The following is a 21,021-nucleotide window of genomic DNA, read 5'->3' on the forward strand; positions in this document are numbered from 1 at the left end:
GCGTTTCCGTGTGCTGCTCTGGTTCACCAGAAGCGGCTTAGTCATGCTGGCCACATGACCCAGAAGCTGTATGCCGGGTCCCTTGGCCAATAAAGCGAGATGAGCGCCGCAACCCCAGAGTCGGTCACGACTGGACCTAATGGTCAGGGGTCCCTTTACCTTTACCTTTTACCATCATGCCGCACCAAGTTTCATTCACACCAGTGGGCACAGTGTGGCACAACTACTAATGTGCAACAACTCCCCCACCCTTTTGGCATATTTATGTTTCTGTTCCCCCATGATACCCCCACAAAAACAGCAGGAAAGACCTGGGTCTGGTATATTGCATCACTTTACTTCCACAATTTTCCGGATTACGGGGGCCGCAAACGGATCCCCCCCACCCAGAATCAAAGAACACGGACATGTGTGCTAAGCATGCACCATATTCCATTAGTATTCCGGCCTTTGTAATGTGGAAGCTGAAATATAATGAGGAATTTAACAGTTAGGAATATGTTGGTGAAATGGAATAAACTGCCATGTGAATGCAGTCTTAGTCAACTCTTTGTCTGCTGCATTGCCTACACCGAGGAGCATGAGGCTCTCATTGTAGCTCCTCAGTAGTCGGGGGTAGTGTGCAAGCGCCATAGCTTACTTGTCTTCCTGGAAGGTGGGAGGAGGCCGAGGGGCAAGGCATCAGGGAGGTCACAGCTGGGCAAACACTGGCTATTCCCCTCCTGGAGCTACAATTCCCAGAGTGGTTAAATGACCAATCCCTCTTCCCAGGGAACTCTGGGAATTGGAACTCTGGGAGGGCAAAAGGGGTCTCCTAACAACTCTCAGCACCTTTAACAAAAGATAGCTCCCAGAATCCTTAGGGGGAAGGATTAAAATGGTATCATAGTGCTTTACACGTCTGGAGTGAATGTGGCCAGGGGTATTCTATGCGTTTGTGCATATGCCTGCCATTGCTTCCCTGCTATCTCTAAAGCACACTCGCAAATACATGTGCATGTGTTTGAGCAGTGTACGGTAGAACAACAATCCAGTCCTGCACCCTTCACTCTGTGCATTGATATTTCAGATCTTGAAGGGGGTCATAAATTTGCTGATGAGAGACAGATTGATAATAAACTCTGCTTTTAACTGCTAGAGGTTTAGCTCACAAAGCATCCATTATTGGGGGCCGTGTGTGTGTGTGTGTGCGTTGGGAGCAGGTGGGAGGCTCCATGTTTTCTTCAGATCACTTTCCCATAAGATACACATCCACTCGGTAAGACACACACAATATTCTCCACTGATGTACCTCTTTCTTTTTACTATTGCCAAGTCTGATATAGAAGGTTTTAGCTTATTTATTTTGAGGTTTCCCCTTTGCAGTATTACTTTGCATCTCATTCCCTTCTTATTCTTTGGTGAGTGGTTGGTGCTTTTTGGGGGGTGGGGGGCAAATTAAATTATTTAAGCAGCATTGATTACCGAGACAATAATTGGGTTTTGATGGGCCTGAGCCACTCTTTTCTGGAGATGACCCAACGTGTTGCAGGGGGGAAAGTGTTGATGTTATGATAAATGTGTACATTTTGTTGCCTCTTTTTGTGTTTTCAAATATTCCTCCTTGTTTTGACATGCTCACTTTTTTAAATACATCTGTTCGAATGTGGGGAGGGAGATCTTTTGTTTTGTGGTCCTTGATCACTTAAAAAACAAAAAAACTTAACTCTGGTCGTTCACAGCAGGGAGGCAGAACCTGTGGGGTGGAGGGTGGTACAAAAATTATGGGAGAGCTCACATGATTGACTGTTCCCAAAGTCATGCACAGGCTGGCTTGAGTTCTATACCCCTGCTACCCTTAAATTATTTTCCTTTATGCTTACCAAGCTGTTTGGAGCAGCTAGAAAGTGTTGTGACTGCTGCATAGGTTGAAACTACTTGCTAAATGGTCCAGGGAGGGGAGAAGACAAAGGCAATGAAAGCAGCTTTGGGAACCAGATGCTGCTAGATTCCGACTTCCATCTGCCCCAGCTGAAATAACTCATAGTCAGGAACGTTGGGAGTTGTAGTTCAACAACATCTAGAGAAGCACAGATTCCCCACCCAGAGAGAGAGAGAGAGAGAAAGAACTGGGATAACTGGGTAAATTACCTATTGAAACATTTAGTATGCAGGATGAACCAAATTTACCGGTAAGTTACCAAATCTTGGTTAGAGAGTAGACTTTCCATGTTGCAATCACACAGAGAAGGAGATGTTTGTAGGTAAGAAAATAATAAGGTTTATTATAGGAAATGCATAATTTGCATTTCCCTAAAAACTTCCCTAAACAGGGCTGCCTTCAAATGTCTTTTAAAAGTAAGATTGTTGCTTATTGCCTTGACATCTGATGGGAGGGCATTCCACAGGGCGGGCGCCACTACCGAGAAGGCCCTCTGCCTGGCTCTCTGTAACTTCACTTCTCACAGTGAGGGAACTGCCAGAAGGCCCTCAGAGCTGGACCTCAGTGTCCGGGCTGAATGATGGGGGTGGACACACTCCTTCAGGTATACAGGACCGAGGCCATTTAGGGCTTTAAAGGTCAGCACCAACACTTTGAATTGTGCTCTCAGGTATCTCAGGACCAGTGTTACATGGTCTCGGCGGCCACTCCCAGTCACCAGTCTAGCTGCCGCATTCTGGATTAATTGCAGTTTCCAAGTCACCTTCAAAGGTAGCCCCATGTAGAGTGCCTTGCAGTAGTCCAAGCAGGAGATAACCAGAGCACGCACCACTCTGGCAAGACAGTCTGTAGATGGAAAGCGGGTGCTATAAGGAGAAGTGAGGGGAGGGGAGGAGTGGGTTTCAGTAACCATTGAGTCACCCCTTCCCCTTGGCTGCTTCTGCCCAGGTGATCCCCAGACCTCCTCCCCAGAGGAGGAGTGTGTGTTGGAGGGGTGTGTTGGAGCAGCACTTTGTTACAGATGCTACCTGCCTACTTCTCAACGCAGAGCTGTGTTGCCAGTGGAACGTCCTCTGCCAAATTTGCGTTTCAGTGCCTATAAATCTCCATCTTGCCATTTTACACAGTGCATTTCAGCTGCTGGCTTTATTTATTGATCTGCATCAGCAAAAGGGGGGCTGCTTTTATTCAGCTTATCTGCATTTTAAGTAACTTCATTTAAAAGCGTTTTCAGGTTTGTTTAACATCGAGGTTTTACTTGCCGTTTACTTTGGGAACCTATGTAACATATAAATAGAGAGCACATAGGGTCATACCCTACTCAGAGTGGACCCATTGAAATTAATAGATATGACGAACTTAGGTCCATTCATTTCAATGGGTCTACTCAGTGTAGGACTAGCTTTGGCTAAGACTCATATAAATCAAAATAGATTTTAAAAGCAATTTCATTGATTAGATTTTTCATATAATTATTGGTTTGGAAGGGTCACAAAGGGTCATCTGGTTCAACCCTTTGCAATGCAGGAATCACAGCTAAAGAATCCCTGGCAGGTGGCCACCCAACCTGTTTAAAAACCTCCAAAGAAGTAGAGTCCATTTTAATATGTACTTCCCCCAAGGATCTTATGGTAGTATAAAAGGTCATCTTTCTCTTTTACTGTATTTACTCGTATCTAATGCGTCATTGAATCTAATGCGCACCTCAGTTTCCAAAACCTTGATACCAAAAAAAGTATTTGCTAGCGGATGTAAATATGCCATCGAATCTAATGCACACCTTAATTTTCTCAATGTAATATGGCCCAAAAAGGTGAGCAGTAGATTTGAGTAAATAGGGTATTTTCACAACAACCCTGCATGGCAGAGCTCTAGTTGAGAAAGGAGAGCAAATAACTGGCCCAAATTCATCCAGACAGCTTTATTGCTAAGTGGTGATTTGAACTGGGTGGCGCTGTGGATTAAACCACAGAGCCTAGGGCTTGCCGATCAGAAGGTCGGCGGTTCGAATCCCCACGATGGGATGAGCTCCCGTTGCTTGGTCCCAGTTCCTGCCAACCTAGCAGTTTGAAAGCACGTCAAAGTGCAAGTAGATAAATAGATACCACTGTGACGGGAAGGTAAACGGCGTTTCTGTACGCTGCTCTGGTTCGCCAGAAGTAGCTTAGTCATGCTGGCCACATGGCCCGGAAGCTGTACGCCGGCTCCCTCGGCCAGCAAAGCGAGATGAGCACTGCAACCCCAGACTCGTCCGCGACTGGACCTAACGGTCAGGGGTCCCTTTACCTTTACCTGTGCACACCTCACTATACACATTCGGATTTTGTAAGAAACTGTATACCGGGAGAATTTGCTTGGAAATTTTCTTGCGTATTCCTTTCCACTTTAATCCACTTGACTGAACATTACGTCAAAGCAATTTGACTCCTGTGTTTTTAAAAACATTGCTAAAGCCCCCCCCCCCCGAATGATTTTGCCTTAATTTACTTTTACTGCCACAGCTGAATTTAAACACAGATTTTTATTAGCTTCTCATGGGCCAAATGCACTGTTCATATACCGTAGAAAACATTAAAATAGATAGATGAGAGAAAGAGAGAGGGAAAGTGAGATACCTATTAAAGAGAGATACCTATTAAAGAGAGGCTGGCAAGCTTGCTGCCACTCACCTATAAACTGGGCTATGATCATTGTGGGGTGGAAGAGGAAAAAAGCTTCATTTATCTTCTGAGTCAGTCTGAGAAAGATTCCCCCACCCCTCTGAAACAGAACCCTTACATCTCCCCAAGCATGCTGCTCCTGTTCCATTTGCCCAGGTAAGTCATAGAAGTATATATAGGGAGCCTGTGGTCCTCCAAATATTGTTAAACTACAGCTCCTGTCTTGCTTGGTTATTCGCCATGCTGGCTGGGGATGATGAGAGTTGGAGTCCAACAACATCTGGGAGGGCCAAAGGATCTGCATCCTTCCGCTAAGGCAAGGGGGGGGAGGCGAGACAGGACTGGCTGCCCCTGGAAGGAAAAGAGAGTGGCTGCAGCCAGCATTGGCTCGAACCCCACCCACCGCTGGCCCCTGGCAGATTATCTCCAAGTGGGTGGGGTGTGTGTGTGTTGCCCATCTTATTCTAATTTTATTTTCATCATCTTATTTTCTGATGAGTTTTGAGATGTTGTGGATAGAGAAAAGTTCTCTACCTCTTTCTTAAGTCAAGTGAAGCTGAATGCTGGAATATTCAGGATGGTTTTGAGAAAGTACTTATTCACACAGCACATTGTTAGACTATGGAACTCTCTCCCACAGGAGGCAGTGATGGCCACCAACCTAACTGATTTTAAAAGAGACAAATTCATGGAGGAGAAGGCTATCAATGGCTACTTGTTGTGATGGCTGTCTCTGCCTCCATGGTTGGAGGTGGAAATGCTTTTGAATACCATTTGCTGGGAGACACAGAGGGCTCTTGTGCTTGCAGGTTTCCTACAGGCATCTGTTTGGCTACCGTGAGAGCAAGATATTGGGCAAGGTGGGCCATTGGCCCGATCCATCAGGCTCTTCTTATGTCCTTATATCAGCTTAGCTGAAATATCTGACATATTTTATGGAAAACCCCAAAGAGAAATTTCAGTGAGAAAAGGAAAGATTCCATAGACCAGGCATCCCCCAACTCAGCCCTCCAGATGTTTTGGGACTACAGTTCCCATCATCCCTGACCACTGGTCCTGTTAGCTAGGGATGATGGGAGTTGTAGTCCCAAAACACCTGGAGGGCTGAGTTTGGGGGTGCCTGCCATAGACTCATCCCTTGCTTTCCGAGTTCAGCCTTCAAGGGCACAATGCCCCCCAGGTGTTGCAGTGGCAGGGTGTGTTTCGGTAATGCTTTGGTAATGCTTGCAACAACAACAAAATGTCCTAGGCATTTCTGCAAATAGCAAATGCATTTGGATCTCAACTGCAAAGCGCAGCTGATAATCTGAGATGTTATGAGCTCATAGCAGGGACAGAGAAATAGCTTGCTGGGACTGTGACTAGCTAATGGAGACAAGCGCTCCCCCTGCCTCCCCCCCCCCTTCGCTGCCAAAGCCCAGCCCGTTCCTTACCATCCGGGTCGATTCCAATTGATCCTAGTTCTGCTGAGTGAGAGCAGTCCTTCAAAGTTTATTCTGGTGTCAATTTTTATAGTTCCCCCCACCGATCGATATGAGCACATAATCATTAAGGGAAAGTTTGTGAAAGCTAATCCTTCACCGTGAGTTTTATGAATGGCTCCAAGCCCTGGCTCTAACCGTTTGGATGTAAGTGGAACCTTTAATCAGGTGAGTGTCAATAGGGCTCGTGGAGATTGAAAGTCCATTTTTATCTCTCTCTCTCTCTCTCTCTCTCCTACATTTGCTGGACGAGAGGGAGCAAGATGGGGTGGGCAGGCAGGCCGATCCGTCCCTGCTCTAAAACCAAAGTTTCCCTTCTTTATTTATTTATACCATGAGGCCATTATTATCTCATCATACTTTGCGCTTTTATGGCCTCCTCCAACTCCAGAGATCAAAGCACTTTGCAGGCATTCATTAATTAAGCCTCCCGAAACCACGGGAAGGGAGGGGGAGTAATCATAACAACAATAATTAATTCCACCACGCACCACCAAAAAGCCTTCGGTGTGAGTCCTTCCAAACACCGTCAGAGGAACAGTGCCTGGAAGAGTGAATTGCAGAGCTAAGTGCCTAAGTGAGAGTCCAGTTGGGGATCTGTGCGGTCGTCGCGTACACCCATCTCCTTGCCCATGCATTAGGAACATAAGACAAATCCTGCTGGATCAGGCCAAAGGCCCATTTAATCCAGCATCCTGTTCTTACATTGGCCAACCAGTTGCCTATGGGGAACCCGCAAACAGGACCGAAGCACAGGAACCCTCTCTCCTCCTGTGGTTTCCAGCAACTAGCATTCAGAAGCATTGTTGGCAGATCATAGCCATCATGGATAGTGGCCATAGATAGCCCTCTCTTCCATGAATTATTTTAAAACCATCCAAGTTGGTGGCTGTCACTGCCTCCTGTGGGAAGGATTTCCATAGTTTAACTAAGCCCTTCCTTTGATCTGGCCTGAATCTTGTGGTGTAGTGTGGTGTAGTGTGGTGTAGTGGTTAAGAGCGGTGGACTAGTAATCTGGTGAACTGGGTTCGCTTCCCCGCTCCTCCACATGCAGCTGCTGGGTGACCTTGGGCTAGTCACACTTCTTTGAAGTCTCTCAGCCCCACTCACCTCACAGGGTGTTTGTTGTGGGGGAGGAAGGGAAAGGAGATTGTTAGTCGCTTTGAGACTCCTTCAGGTAGTGATAAAGCAGGATATCTAATCTAAACTCTTCTTCTTCTTCTTCTTCTTCTTCTTCTTCTTCTTCTTCTTCTTCTTCTTCTTCTTCTTCTTCCGTGTTATGAGAAGGAGAGGAAAACCTCTCTCCATCCACTTTCTCTGTGCAGTTTCTACCCTTCCTCCTCCTCCTCCTCCTCCTCCTCCTCCTCCTCCTCCTCCTCCTCCCACCCTTTCCCATTTGCAGCGATTATGGATGGATTGAGATCCAAGCAAGAATGGGCATTTATTTCTCCAGCCTTCAGTTCAGCTCTCCAATGTTTCCACATCACTTTGCAGATTGCTGCTGTTTTTAAAAGTCATGGTGATAGAAAAAACTCTCTCCTTTTCCTTCTTTTTATAGAAACCTAATCTGTTCTTCACATTCTCTCATGCCAAGAAGGAATGGGCAAATCTGTTTCAATTCCTCGCAGTTTCTTGTTTCTCCAGCGCAGTTCTCCACATTTCCACATCAGTTTGTAGTTAAAGAGAGAGAGCTTTCCTTGTGAAAATTCACACCACTTCAGAAATTCCTATTCATACACAATTTTGTATGCAGTATTGTCGAAGAATAACATTTCTGCAAAGCACTTTTCCATAATGCAATGCATTTTTATATGCTTTGATCCCTAATATGTTCATTTTATGCACATTTTAGTATATGCATTTTTTGTACGCATTACAAGACTGGAGAACTGCATTGAAAAATTCTGAGAAGTACAGATTTTAAAAGACAGCTGTGTTTTGATAGTCAAAATTTGGTAGGATCGCCTTTGAGTGTGAATTGAATCGAATTTTACCCCCATTCCTAGTAATCAAAGCAACACATACACACACTGAAGAGGGATGCATCAGTACAATGTTTAAGACTTCGTGAAAATTCCTCAGCAGTTTAGTGAGAATTTCTCCTAACGTACACATTTTTTAATGCAATTTTGCCTGATATACACATATGCTTATTTTAAGGAGTGCATGCATTTTTATTGCACCATACCTTAATAGATGTACCATTTTTTTTTCACATTGCTTGGTTGGAGAACTGCTCTGCAAAATTCAGAGAAGTGCAGATTTTGGTTTGCATGCTGTTTCCGAAAGCACAAAAGAGGCAGAATTTCTTCCCCAAATCCTAGGCCCAAGTCACAAGGTCTGCTTTGCCCAGGAATTAGCTGGGATTCTAGGCACATCTGCTGGTAGGAAGACACTTGTCAATATGCAAAGCTCTGGCATGCTAAAGGGTGGGACAAAAAGATTATTGTTATCAAGAACAACACATATTTAAATACAATTTTCATATTTTTTTGGGGAAATGCAAATTAATGTGGAAATCAGATGAAACAGGTAGCCATCATCACCCCCACCACTGAATTTCCATATGGATCCACACCTGCAAAAGGGAAATGAATGTGGACAGAGGGTGAAATTGATGCGTGACCATCAATGGTAACTGGCATGGGCTAGAAAAAACTGTTAATGCTCATCCATAAGACATATCTGTTAATAAGACTTGACAGCCACTTTGGAAACATTTTTGCAAAAGGCATTTTGCAAGTATTTCTAGCATACCAGCAAAAGACTTAACACATTTCCACATTTCATTTATGCAGAGTCACTTTAGGGCAGCTCACTTTTTTTCTCAGCTCAGAGAAATGCAAAATGAGATATGGAGCCTTTTTCATTGGAGCACCTTTCCTTATCCAATCAAGAAGCATGCCCAGAGTTCAAGGACACACTGCAGCCAAGCAGTGGCATAGCGTGGGTTGTCAGCACCCGGGGCAAGGCAAGTAATTTGCGCCCCCTAACCCATGGATTTGTGCCCCCTAACCCGTGGATTTGCGCCCCCTAACCCTAACCCCCAGATGTGCGCCCGGTGCGGCCGGCCCCCCTGCACCCCCCACGCTACGCCACTGCAGCCAAGCGAAAACACTGAAGGAGAGTATGGGGCAGGGCTGGTGAGTGATGTGGCCTGGGGAGAGAGGGTGTGGTTGAAGAGAGGGTGTGACTTGGGAGAGAGTCCCAAGGACTAGATCAGGCATAGGCAAACTCAGCCCCTCCAGATGTTTTGGGACTACAACTCCCATCACCCCTAGCTAACAGGACCAGTGGTCAAGGATGATGGGAATTGTAGTCTCAAAACATCTGGAGGGCCGAGTCTGCCTATGCCTGGACTAGATTGAGAGGCCTGGAGGCCCACATCTGCCACCCGGATCTCAGGATCTTCATCCCCTGCTTTAACCTGTGCCCTCTTGAAGCAGAAGAAAAACCAGTGGCAGCTACTAACTTGGAAGCAATGAGTTTCCAAGCAGTAATTGAAAAGCTTTTGGCCTGACAAGGTTTGACCTTTTATCTGATAAATGGGAACTTTACCCTACAGAGGCAGAGAAAGGGCAATGGAGCAGAAGGGGGGGGGGGAGTGCTGGAGAGATGAGAAGCTGAGTGGGAGACAGGCTGATGCTGTCCAGAGAAAGATCAACAGCCTCTAAGAGCTAGAATGGCAATGTCACTGTGGCAGAAAGGACCTGGCAATTCTTGCCATTGTTTAAGGACTCTGGGGTGTAGCATGAGATGACCTTCTGAACTACAGATATGGGCCAACAATCCATAAGAACGAAAGAAGAGCCTGCCAGATCAGGCCAGTGGTCCATCTATTCCAGCATCCTGTTCTCTCAGTGGCCAACCAGATGCCTGTTGGTAAGCCTCAAGCAGGATGTGCTGGTCCCGAGGGTTAACCGTGTGGCAAGGTCCGAGTGCAGTCCAAGGTCAAGGATGCGGTATGGAGGCTGTCCATCAAAGCTGAAGCTGGGTCCAAGGCAGGGAGTCAGGTGAGGTCAGGAACTCTGGCAGAAGAGCAGAACAGGGTGCAGAATGGAGCAGGCTACCAACAATATTGCTGCCACAACCTGGGACTGGAGCTGGCTGGTTTTTATCTGCCCCGAGGCATAGGATGGCCCGGTCCTCATGTGACTCGCCTCTCCTGGCCTGGAGGCGAGCACTCCTCCTGCAGGAACTTAGTTCCCTCCGCCTCTCTGCCCTGAGCCTCTGCAGCTCAGGAGAGGTTGGAGGGTTACCAGACCCAGAGGCAACCTCAGCTTCCCCTGATGGGGCTGGAAGTGGAGCACCTGCAGGCAATGGGTCCTCCACCCCCTCAGGAGCCAGAGCAGACTCAGCTGGTGCCTGCGCCTGAGGATCCAGCACAGGTGAGGACCCTTCAGGCTCAAGCCCCAGCCCCGGCTCAGCTGGTTCTGGAGGCAGGGACTCCTGTGCAGGCTGGGATTCCTCAGGTTCAGCCTCCGAGTCCGAATCCCAGGCCATCACACAGGACCTGAGCACAGGAGCCCTCTCCCCTCTTCTCCTGTGGCTTCCAGAAACTGGCATTCAACTGCAGAGACAGAGCATAGCCATCATGGCTAGTAGCCTTTGATAGACTTCTTCTCCATGAATTTCTCTAATCGTCTTTTAAAGCCACCTAGGTTGGTGGCCATCACTGCCTCCTGTGGGAGCAAGTTCCATAGTTTTAACTATGTGTGAATTTGAAAATTTTGACTTGAAATGTGAACTAAATTTGGATTTCTCCCCCATTCACACCCTATACCCAGATCGGCTTCAACCCACTCATGTGTTCATTCATTTTTTAATGAATTTTCAGGTGCAACCATATTAGTCTCTTGCAGCAAAGAGTCCTGCATCACCTTTAAGACTAGCACCCTTACTGCAGCATGAACTTCTGTAGACTTTATTACATGCACAAAGTGAAATCACAGTTGACAGGTGTACAAAGGAGAAAATTGCAAAGAGCAACTTGAAAGGCAATAAGAGGGGAATATTACAGTAAATGATAGTTTAAGTTTAGGTATGCTAAACAGGCACACCTTCTACCACAGCAGATGAGTGACAATTTACTCAGTTTTGCTGAGATGACCACATTAACACCTGCAGTGGTGCCGGGAAGCATTTCCAAGAACATCGCACAGAGCTGCAACTTAGGCTGCCTCCACACGGCAGTTCATTCCATTTCACTGATGTTTCCCTAGGTGCTAATATCCGCATTATATTCAGGCTTTCACACAATGTAAAAGTCACTTTTAAATGGAACATAGCGCACATCTAGTGCTCATTTCTGTGTTGATTCCAGAAAAAATATCCATCTGCAGCCCCCTTAACCTGAAAATTTTTGGGAGCAAAGTGATGGAATTTTTATTTCATGGGGGGACAGAAGCAGGCATGTGTGGAAAAGGTGGGGGTGTAGCAAAATTGTCCAGTGCCTTGTTGGACCACACCATGCTCACTTGTGTAAATGAAATTTAACAGGACGTGCTAGCACAGTGGTCAAAATGCCCCACTTCCATAACTCAACAGGTACTGCAGTGTGAAAGGAGCATTAGAAAATGGAACAGGAGCACCAGCATTATAATCTGGAAAACTAACACAATATTCCTCACATCTGAATGCACCCTTAGCAAATGAGGCCAGAAACCACTCAGAGAGCAGAGTCATTTTGAAACATGCCATCATGTTCAACATATTGCTAACAGTGCCAGTGTATTTTATATTGAGCCTCTTGGGCTTGCTGATAAGAAGGCCGGCGGTTTGAATCCCTGCGATGGAGAGAGCTCCCATTGCTCTGTCCCGGCTCCTGCCAACCTAGCAGTTCGAAAGCACACCAATGCAAGTAGATAAACAGGTAATGCTGTGATGGGAAGGTAAGTGGCATTTCCATGTGCTCTGGTTTCCATCATGGTGGTCCGTTGCGCCAGAAGTGGTTTAATCATGCTGGCCACATGACCCGGAAAGCTGTCTGTGGACAAACACCGGCTCCCTCGGCCTGAAAGCGAGATGAGTGCCACAACCCCATAGTTGCCTTTGACTGGACTTAACTGTCCAGGGGTCCTTTACCTTTACCTATATCAACACAGATAGATCTTTATTATCCAAACAACTAATTATTTTTTGGGAGCCTCTCCAGACTGGTGTCTTTTTTGCAACATGTCACTGACTAATAATACATTAGTGGTGGATTTATATTGGACCGTTCACTGAAGCTATCTCTGTGTTCCTAGCTCCTTCAACCTGGCACAATGTTTTTTTTTAACATTGGGGGTGGGTCACCCCCCCCATAAAAATATCTGGGCCCCCCAAAAGAGTTCAGCTCCCAGAAGTTGGTGCACCTGGCAACTCACATTGTCCTTGAACATTGGTCATGATGTCTGGGGTCTGATTTGGAGCTGTAGTTTTCCAACATCTGGAGGAAACCACCTTGGCTGCCTCAGCCCTAGGCCGTCTCAGCGTCTTATAAATGTAATTCCATCAGCCTGTTTGTGGGAGTCTTGGAAGGAAGTGAATGAAGGAGCGAGCGTTCAGCAGTTTGCAAGGATTGGGTCTGCATGCATGCCAGGCTTGACTCTTGTCTCTCTCTTTTCCCTTTTTACAAGGTCCGGCTGGGTCACAAGGTTAAAGGCAAGGGTGAGCACTTTCTGTTGTAAAGTGTGTTGGTTGTTTTTTTTACAAAGTGTAAAGGATCAAAGTAATTAGCTAAGAGTCGTATCTCCGAGGCTGTCAGAGGAGTAATCCAGCTCCTTGCCTGGACAGTACAACCGCAGCCCGCCCATCACAGGTGTGGTAATCCACAGCCGTGAGCGACACAGGGAGATGGCAAGCTTGATGATACAAAAGGTGTTTTGACAACAGCGTACCTGGGAGGAAACCTTTGTATAATTCTCTGGGCACCCTCTAGGCCAAGTACCAGAAACTTTAGATGTGCTTACTAGGGATGATGTTTCCCTGCATTCCTTCCCTCCAATTTTTGCCTAGTGCGCACATTCTTTAGCAAAGCACTTTCCTCTAATATAATTCCTTTTTGCATGTTATTTTCATTGCTATGTGGATTTTTTGTACACTGTGCCCCAGTGTGTGCATTTTTGAACAAGGTACTTGGTAGAAGAGCCATGTTGCAAAATTCAGTGAAGGGTGAGTAAGAATCACAGAGTGGAAAGGAATCCAATGGGTAATCTAGTCCAACCCCCTGCATGCAGGTTCACATGCTGGTTTGGGCCAATGGCCCATTGAGTCCAGAGTCCTGTTCTCACTGTGTCCAACCAAATACCTGGGGGAAACCTGCAAGCAGGACCTGAGCACAAGAGCCCTCTCTCCTCCTGTGGTTTCCAGCAACTGGTATTCAGAAGCATTACTGCCTCCAGTTGTGGAGGCAGAACCTAGCCATCATGAGGAGCCATGTGAGCGAGATGAGTACATGACAATGAGATCTGAAGGTGAAATTACCAGGGATCTGATGAGAAGGTGAGTGTGAGATGGTCAAGGCTGGCACAGTCATTAGGTGGAATGATGCCTCCACCACAGGTGGCAGAAGCTCCTGGGTGCCCTGCCTGCCCTGTCACCTCCACCACCAGTGGTGTCAGCATTGGCACTGGTTTCAGGCAAGATCTCACCAAAATCACACGAGAGCTTACTGAAATCGGAGACCTTGCAGAGTGCGCAAAATCTCACCTGAAATCAGTGCCAATACTGCCAATGCCACCGTTGGAGTGGGCAGTGCAGTTACAGGGAAGCACTTTCTGTTTCACCTCAAGCAGTGAAATGGGATGTGCCACCCCTGGAGATGGTGAATGGTGTGGGTGAGAGGAGTGTGGGTTTTTGTAAATATGGGTAGCTAGATTGGGTGGGGAAGGAGTCCCAGAATCTTCTGGTGGTTTGCAAAATGGAATGGCACCCATGCTCTGGAGCATGGAATTGTATAGGTGCTCCCCTGCTCCCCTTATACTCAACTCATATTCACGCAGGATAAACAGATATGACAAAAGCGCGGCGAGTCTGCAGCCCAGAAGGGAGCCAAGCATGCAAAAGGCTGCTTGTAGATTTCCTTACCTCACACGGAAGTGAGGGAGCATGAAACGATATTAATCAGGCCTCATCGAGTTGGCTAATCTCTGCAGTGTGTATCTGTCCTGATTTACATTTTTACACTCGCTCCCAACCAATCTGCCCGTTTTAACTTTCCGGCCCTGACACAAGTTGCATACTAGTGTCAAACAAACACTAGTCACGAGCTCTGTCTAGGCGTATCAGCCGAGTGCCTAGCTCTTACCCAAGAGCAATCCAGCCTGATACAGAGCATCATCTATGCCTCTTGCTTCAAAGCATCACTGGGTCCCAAAGGAACAGGGTGCAGATTGCTGTGAGGATTGCTGTTGTTTAAGGGATGAAGCTCATTGGTAGAGCACATGCATTGCACACAGAAGGACCCAGGTTCAATCCCAGGCATCTCCAGGTAGATCAGGGAATGTCCCTTGCCTGAAACCTCTGGCAGTCTGTTGGAGTTGGCAATATGGAGCTGGCAATATGGAGCTGGATGGTTTGACTTGGTATATGCCCCATGGCTAAGTGGGGATTTGAACTCTGGTCTCCTGGGTCTGGCACCCTAACCACCTGTCAAGGACTGGGCAGAGGAGGAATGGTGGAGACCGTCTCCCCATCCTGACTCTTCCAGGGAGGAGGAAAAGGAAGACAGTATAGATTTACAACAGGGATTTGAGGGAGGTAGCAGCTCAGAGGCAGATGAGAGGGAAAGCTGGGTAATCATGGGACAGCTGGAACAACAACCAGCTGACACGTTGTCATTAGAAAGCATTCCAGACCCTCCATCTCCCAGAACCCGGTGAGCCTTAAAAGTAGGACAGCAAACAGCTGAAAGACAGAGGGCATGTTGCAGCACCCATAGAAGTGACGAATGAGTAAGTGAGAGAGGCGGGGGTGGAGATTCACTCGGGACAAGGCCATTATCCATGAGGCTTGGTTCTATAGCCTCTCTCTGTAAAGACTGAAATAAATAAGGGCGGTAAGAAACTTTTCCTTGTCTTTATACTTTCCTGGGCAACCAGTTGGGAGCCGCTGACAGCATCTTGACACCACCACATCACACTGGCTCTTCCTACGTTCCTATAAGGCAGCTCCCTAAGTTCCTGTGCAGCAGGAAACCAGAGAGAGCCGAGGAGCCCAGACAGTAGAGTGTGGGTCCCAGAAGGCACCCAAAGGTGCTGACTGCTACTTAGGCCTGCCCTGACTGGTGGCTCTTCGTAGCTCTTGATGGCCACAGCAGACTGCCTCTCCTTGGCCACCTTGGGGCCTAGTTGCTTTCCATCTCAGCCAGACTATCTCAATCAGCTTTCTTCTGATTCTGAGCAGCTGCCAGATGCAGATAAGGTGAGACGCTCAGCTCCGTGCCAGGGGTCAGGACGAGGCCCCATGTTCTGCCACTCCAGTGCCACTTAAGATCTTAAAATAGGCCTCAAGTGGGATGTAAGTGGTGCACAGACCTTGTCTTGAACCTCTGTGAGAGGCTGATTTCCATCCACTTGAAACATCATTGGGACGGTTGCCACGTCCCACTCCACCTCAGGCCTCTCCATTAGCTCTGCTTTATCATACAAGAGTGTTGATTGTGGCCACCGCTGCTCCCGTCCTGTTCCTCTTCTTCTCCGCGGTCAGGCGGAGCCGCTCCTGCATTTTGCCACCGGTACGAGGCAACGTCGCAATGTTGACTCCGTGCAACAAGATGCGTGACGTGGGTCACGGTGATATCTCTGGCTGGCAGAGAAATACTATGCTGTGATTGCAGGACTAGATGGTGACAGGCTGTTGGCTACTTTTCAAGGGAAACTGACAGGCTTTGGGTGAGACTGGATGCCCAATGGTTTGGCTCATTATGGCAAATCGGTGTGCATACTTCAGCCTCCCTTGCCTCAACTGCACAAAAAACAACAACCCCACAATATCATTAGAAGAGTCCTGCTGGGTCAGGCTGAAAGCCCATCTAATCCAGCATCCTAGTCTCAAAATGGCCAAGCAGATGCCTGTTGGAAACCCAAAAGCAGGACTTGGTTGGAAGACCCTTGGTTGTAACAGTTTCCTTGTTACAGCTCAATCATATGCAACTTTTTAATAGCACCAAAGATTATTATCTTTTTTGGAAGCAGTGAATGCGGGAGCCATGATGGTTTTTGAATGCAGAAGGTTGATAGACCCAGAGTCCTAGGACCTGGGAGTCTTCCATTGTAAGAACATAAGAAGAACCCTAATGGATCTGGCTGAAGGCCCATCTAATCCATAATCTGGTCCTCACAATGGTCAACCAGATGCCCTAGTGGGAAGCCCACGGGTAGGACCCAAGTACAACAGAACTCGCTCCACTTGGGATTCCCAACAACTGGCATCCAGAGCTATACTGCCTCTGATGGTTGAGGCAGAACATAGCCATCAGGGTTACTAGCCATTGATAGCCTTGCCCTTTATGACCCTGTCTAGTCCTCTTTTAAAGCCATCCAAATTGTATGGAGACAGTTGCAGTTCCTGGTATTTCTCTTCATTTTCTCTTACATCAGCTCTTCTGTGAGCTGGCTCTTCTACTCCAGCTCCATCTACTCCAGTGTTTTAGGCAAGGCCATCTCTCACTGAGCTAAGGTTCTTCCCAAAGAACCACATAGAGGACTCTACCCATTCCAGTGCTTTCCTCCAAAGGACTGCATTAGTTTTATTAAACATTAGAAGTTCTGTTGCCCACCACCCTTAAATTATGTTAGTTGCCGAGCAGGGAGGGAAATCACTTGCTCAACAACAACTTTGGCTTTGAGCCCCCTGCCATCTCCAATCCCATCCAGAATGAGTTAATGCTTTGTAGATAGTATTGATCAACTGGCAGGATTCTGTCTGAGCTCTCTCTCTCTCTCTCTCTCTCTCTCTCTCTCTCTCTCTCTCTCCATCCCTATATCGCCAGCTTCCCCACCCTCATCTTCCCTCTCTGCTTTCTCATTTCTCTCCCCTCCATTTGTCTCACCATCTAGGCTCAGCTGATAGGTGGAGCCCATAAGGTGTGGATCCTCCATCAACATCTTCCACGCCCGGTCGTCCATCAAGTCCCTCTCAATAAGCTAATAGCTCTAATGTGTGAAAATTGATTTCTGGGGTGAATACAAAGGGCCAATGATTTACACTCTATTTCCTATTGATGAGGCTCAATTGATTTCAACAAGTACTAAAATATTTACAGGGGTGGGCAAGGGGAGAGAGGGCAGGAGAGTGTCAGAGAGGGGAATCTCACAGGGGCTTTTAAATAACACACAGGCAGCTTGATCTTCTCAAAATAAAAGATGGTGAAGAAGACCAAGGAAAGGCAACAGAGGATCTAAACAATGTCAAAAGGATAAGGCTTCATCAGTGATAACGGGAGCTGGAACCAAAGTATTCTGCAGTTGGGTGCAGGAGGGAATCAGTTCTGGGGAACACCAGCAAAGAGCTGAAATAGACTTGCAGTGGTGGTGGCTGATGCCTGTTGGGACCTGTGGGATGGAAGTTGAGTTCCACAAGGGGAACACTGAAACGGAGGAGGAGGAAGTTGACAGCCAGGGTCACCACCCCATGGACTGGTTGTAAGTAAGAAGGCAGGCAAGTGAGGACTGTGATAAGGGCAGACTGAGGTTGGTGGGAACCAACCTTCACAGACCTATTTGTTTTTTATTTATTAAATTTCTATACTGCCCCTCATCTAAAGATTACAGGGCAGTTTGCCATATAAAAACCACAAAAAATATATAGCATAATAACAAATAAAAAACTATCCAAAATTAATTCGCCAAAGCCCTGGGAGAAGAGGAATGTTTTTGCCTGGCATCTAAAGATATGTAATGAAGGTATCAGGTGAGTCTACTTGCTGGATCAGGGGTCTGTGAGTATTTAAGATGGACTTGGCAGTCCTGTGTACCTATACCTTCCTCCACCTGCCTTGGGCCATTTCCAAAAGGGCCTAAGCCCCTGATCAGTTTTACAAGCCTTAGGCTGTGGCAGGAACAAGTGGGAAACTTGTTCACAGTTAGAGACAGCAATGTTTCTGAATACCAGTTGCTGGAAACCACAGGAGGAGAGAAGCTCTTGTGCTCAGGTCCAGCTTGCGGGCTTCCCAGAAGGCATCTGGTTGGCTACTGTGAAAACAGGGTGCTGGTCTAGATGGGCCTTTGGCCTGATCCAGCAGGAAGACTCTTCTTGTGTTCTTATGAAACAAGCAGTCAGTCATTTCAGCCTTTAACATGACTTGATAGGGTCACATGAATAGGCCCTATATTTAAGATATTTCTGTGACGAGTGTGAAGGAGAGGAGGAAAACGGAAGAAACAAACAAGAACAGGACAAGCTGGTTGATGGCATGAACCACGGCATTGTAAATGTGATGAAATCTGATAGTGCAGCGTCTAAGGTCGTGCCCTCGTGGACTAAGAATAACTACTTTGGTTTAGCTACAGAGAGTTGATTTGCTGGAAATGACAGAGGAGGAAAGATGCCTGAGGTCTTTGGCCAATGACAAGATGAATATGGGCGACCAATGTTAGGGACACACACACACACACACACACACACCACCACCACCACCACCACCAAGGCAACTGTAAGTTGACAAAGGCAGGGCAGAATGAACCCTGCTCTGCAGAGCACTCTGAAGGGTTTACCTAGGAAGTCACCGGCATTTGCTCTAAGGAGCCCCTCTGACTGTCCCCTTTCTCAGCAGCTGTTCACTTTCTGGGTTCAGCATCATGGATGGTACTTCACGCAGGTTGGGTTCACACAGGTATGCCTCCAGGCTGGAAGAGACTCCTTGTCTGGAATCCTAGAGAGCCACTGCCAGTCATCATAGACAATGCTGACCCAGATGGACCAATAGCATGGCATGGGGTATGGCAGCTTCCAGCATCTTAAGGGAAGTAGTTGTCTCGCTTGACCTTAGGAGAAGGGCCATAGTGGTAGAGCATCTGCTTTGCATGCACAATGTCCTAATTTCAACACTCAGCATATCAAGGTAGATCAGGGAATATCCACCACCTGAAACCCTGGAAAGCCATCACCAGTGGACAAGACTCAGCTAGATGGACCAACAGCCTGATTTGGCATAAGGCAACTTCTTGGGTTGTCACGTTCTGCCTAATGTTAGACAAGATCTCTTTGGCCCATAGAGCATAGTCTTCCTCCTACCACTGTATACTAGGAAGAGTATCATAGAGTCTTTATTAGCTCAGCCTTACTTGGCTGGTAGTGTCATTACTCAATGAACTGCAGAGTGCGGCTTCTCCAAGTTCTTGATGGCAGGAGAGGGCTTTCTGACAAACTGCCCCTTCCCTTCCAGCCCTGTCTCTTCTTCTTGATGCTAAAAGTAATGGAAGCACCCTCTAAAAATGCTGAAGGAACAAAGCCTGCCAAGCAATAAAGAGAGGCAATTTACCCTATAAAACTCAGGTTTACAAGGGAATTTATAGTGTCGGAGGCTTTTTATAGCTTTTTTTTAAAGATGAGATTTTTTTTTTTTAAAGGAGAGACAGAGAACCTGAAACTTAAGTAGACTTAAAAGTTTAGACAGAGGGTTTTTAAGCACAAAGGGGTAATAATTAGAGGCACATTTTTCCATTTCACTGTCTTTTTGCAAACGGCAAAGAAAGGGTCTTGAGTGCTAGGAAGCATATTTCTTTGTAAGATCAGGAGGGTGGGGCGATTCCCCTTTGCTGCAGAATCAAAAAGGCAAATATTAAGAGGGATTTAATGGCCATTACTTGGTCCGTAATGTAGCCTGTCATATATTTAGTGCTTTTCTTCATGGGGGGGGGGAACATGCAGGGGGACGCATACCCCTAAACATTTTGTCAATTGAAGTTTGGCCTCATTGAGGGGCAGTATTTCAACATGAGTAGAAAAATGAGAGTGCCCCTAAACATTTTTTTAGGGGAAAAAAAGCACTGCATATATTTAATGGGGTCTGTGTCTGATCTGCCATTTAAACTGCATTGGGTGTCTGCAAATGCAATCCTGTAGCTTTATTCTAATGCTTGTAGATCCCACCTCCATCCCTGGGTGAGTCAGACCGGTCAAAAGTGCATCTCCTCCTGTCCCCCAAAGCAAGACTGTCACCATTTTAAACATTGTCCCCCAATATTGCCTTAAGACTACGAGATGGTCCTTGTGTTGCCTGTTCAATAAATAGTTCCACGGTGCTTTGGGAAGTGTTCCAAACTGTGCACCACACAGGAAGGCAAAGGAACTTGTGTTGGAGACATTCTGGTGATCATCGATGGCAAGGATTCATTTATTGGTTCCAGTTACTGAAACCATTCCCATCCCTGCTCAAATGCCACCAGAGAGCACGAACCTGACTTTTCTTGTTTCCTCTTCCAATCCATTTTCCTTTTGTGCAATGTCTTTTCAGATTGCAAGCCTAAGGGCATGGGTTGTTATGAGTGTTGTCATTATTTGAGGTGAAAGCCTATCTGGGAGCATTTTTAAGCTGAAGAGCAGGATTAGAAAATCTCTCTTGGTAAATAAATAATATAGGCTTCTGAAATCAATGTTTTGATATATATTTTTAAAATCATGTTTTTTTAAGCACAAAAATTATCCTGAAAAGTGGAAAACACAGACCACTCTACACACACACACACACACACACACACACAGAGGAACCCCAGGCACTAAATGTGGCCCTCCAGAACTCTCCATCTGGCCCTCCAAAACTCTTCCCATGTGAAACCTTTCACTGGCCCCGCTTCCCTCCCCTTAACACATTCCACCTGGAATATGTTCTTGAAAGCAGATCACTGTGCAAAGATAAACATTCAGCTCGTTGCTCTGCTCACTCTTACAACTGGCCCCAACCACTGCTGGCCCGTGGCCCTCGGAAGGTTGCCAAGGAGGCAATGTGGCCCTCGGGATGAAAAATGGTTCCCAA

At 46.7% G+C, this 21,021-nt stretch overlaps 1 long non-coding RNA gene across 1 annotated transcript in view; it reads right to left on the bottom strand.

The window, feature by feature from the left end:
• Positions 1-11,966: 11,966 nt before the first annotated feature.
• Positions 11,967-21,021, bottom strand: part of LOC307205137 — an 854,388-nt gene continuing 845,333 nt past the window's right edge. The window contains exon 3 of the long non-coding RNA XR_013833903.1: positions 11,967-12,146. This is a non-coding gene — a long non-coding RNA (uncharacterized lncRNA). The remainder of the gene's footprint in view (positions 12,147-21,021) is intronic.

The sequence above is a fragment of the Podarcis cretensis genome, assembly GCF_951804945.1.
Source record: "Podarcis cretensis genome assembly, chromosome: 16".
In the NCBI taxonomy this organism is placed as follows: domain Eukaryota; kingdom Metazoa; phylum Chordata; class Lepidosauria; order Squamata; family Lacertidae; genus Podarcis; species Podarcis cretensis.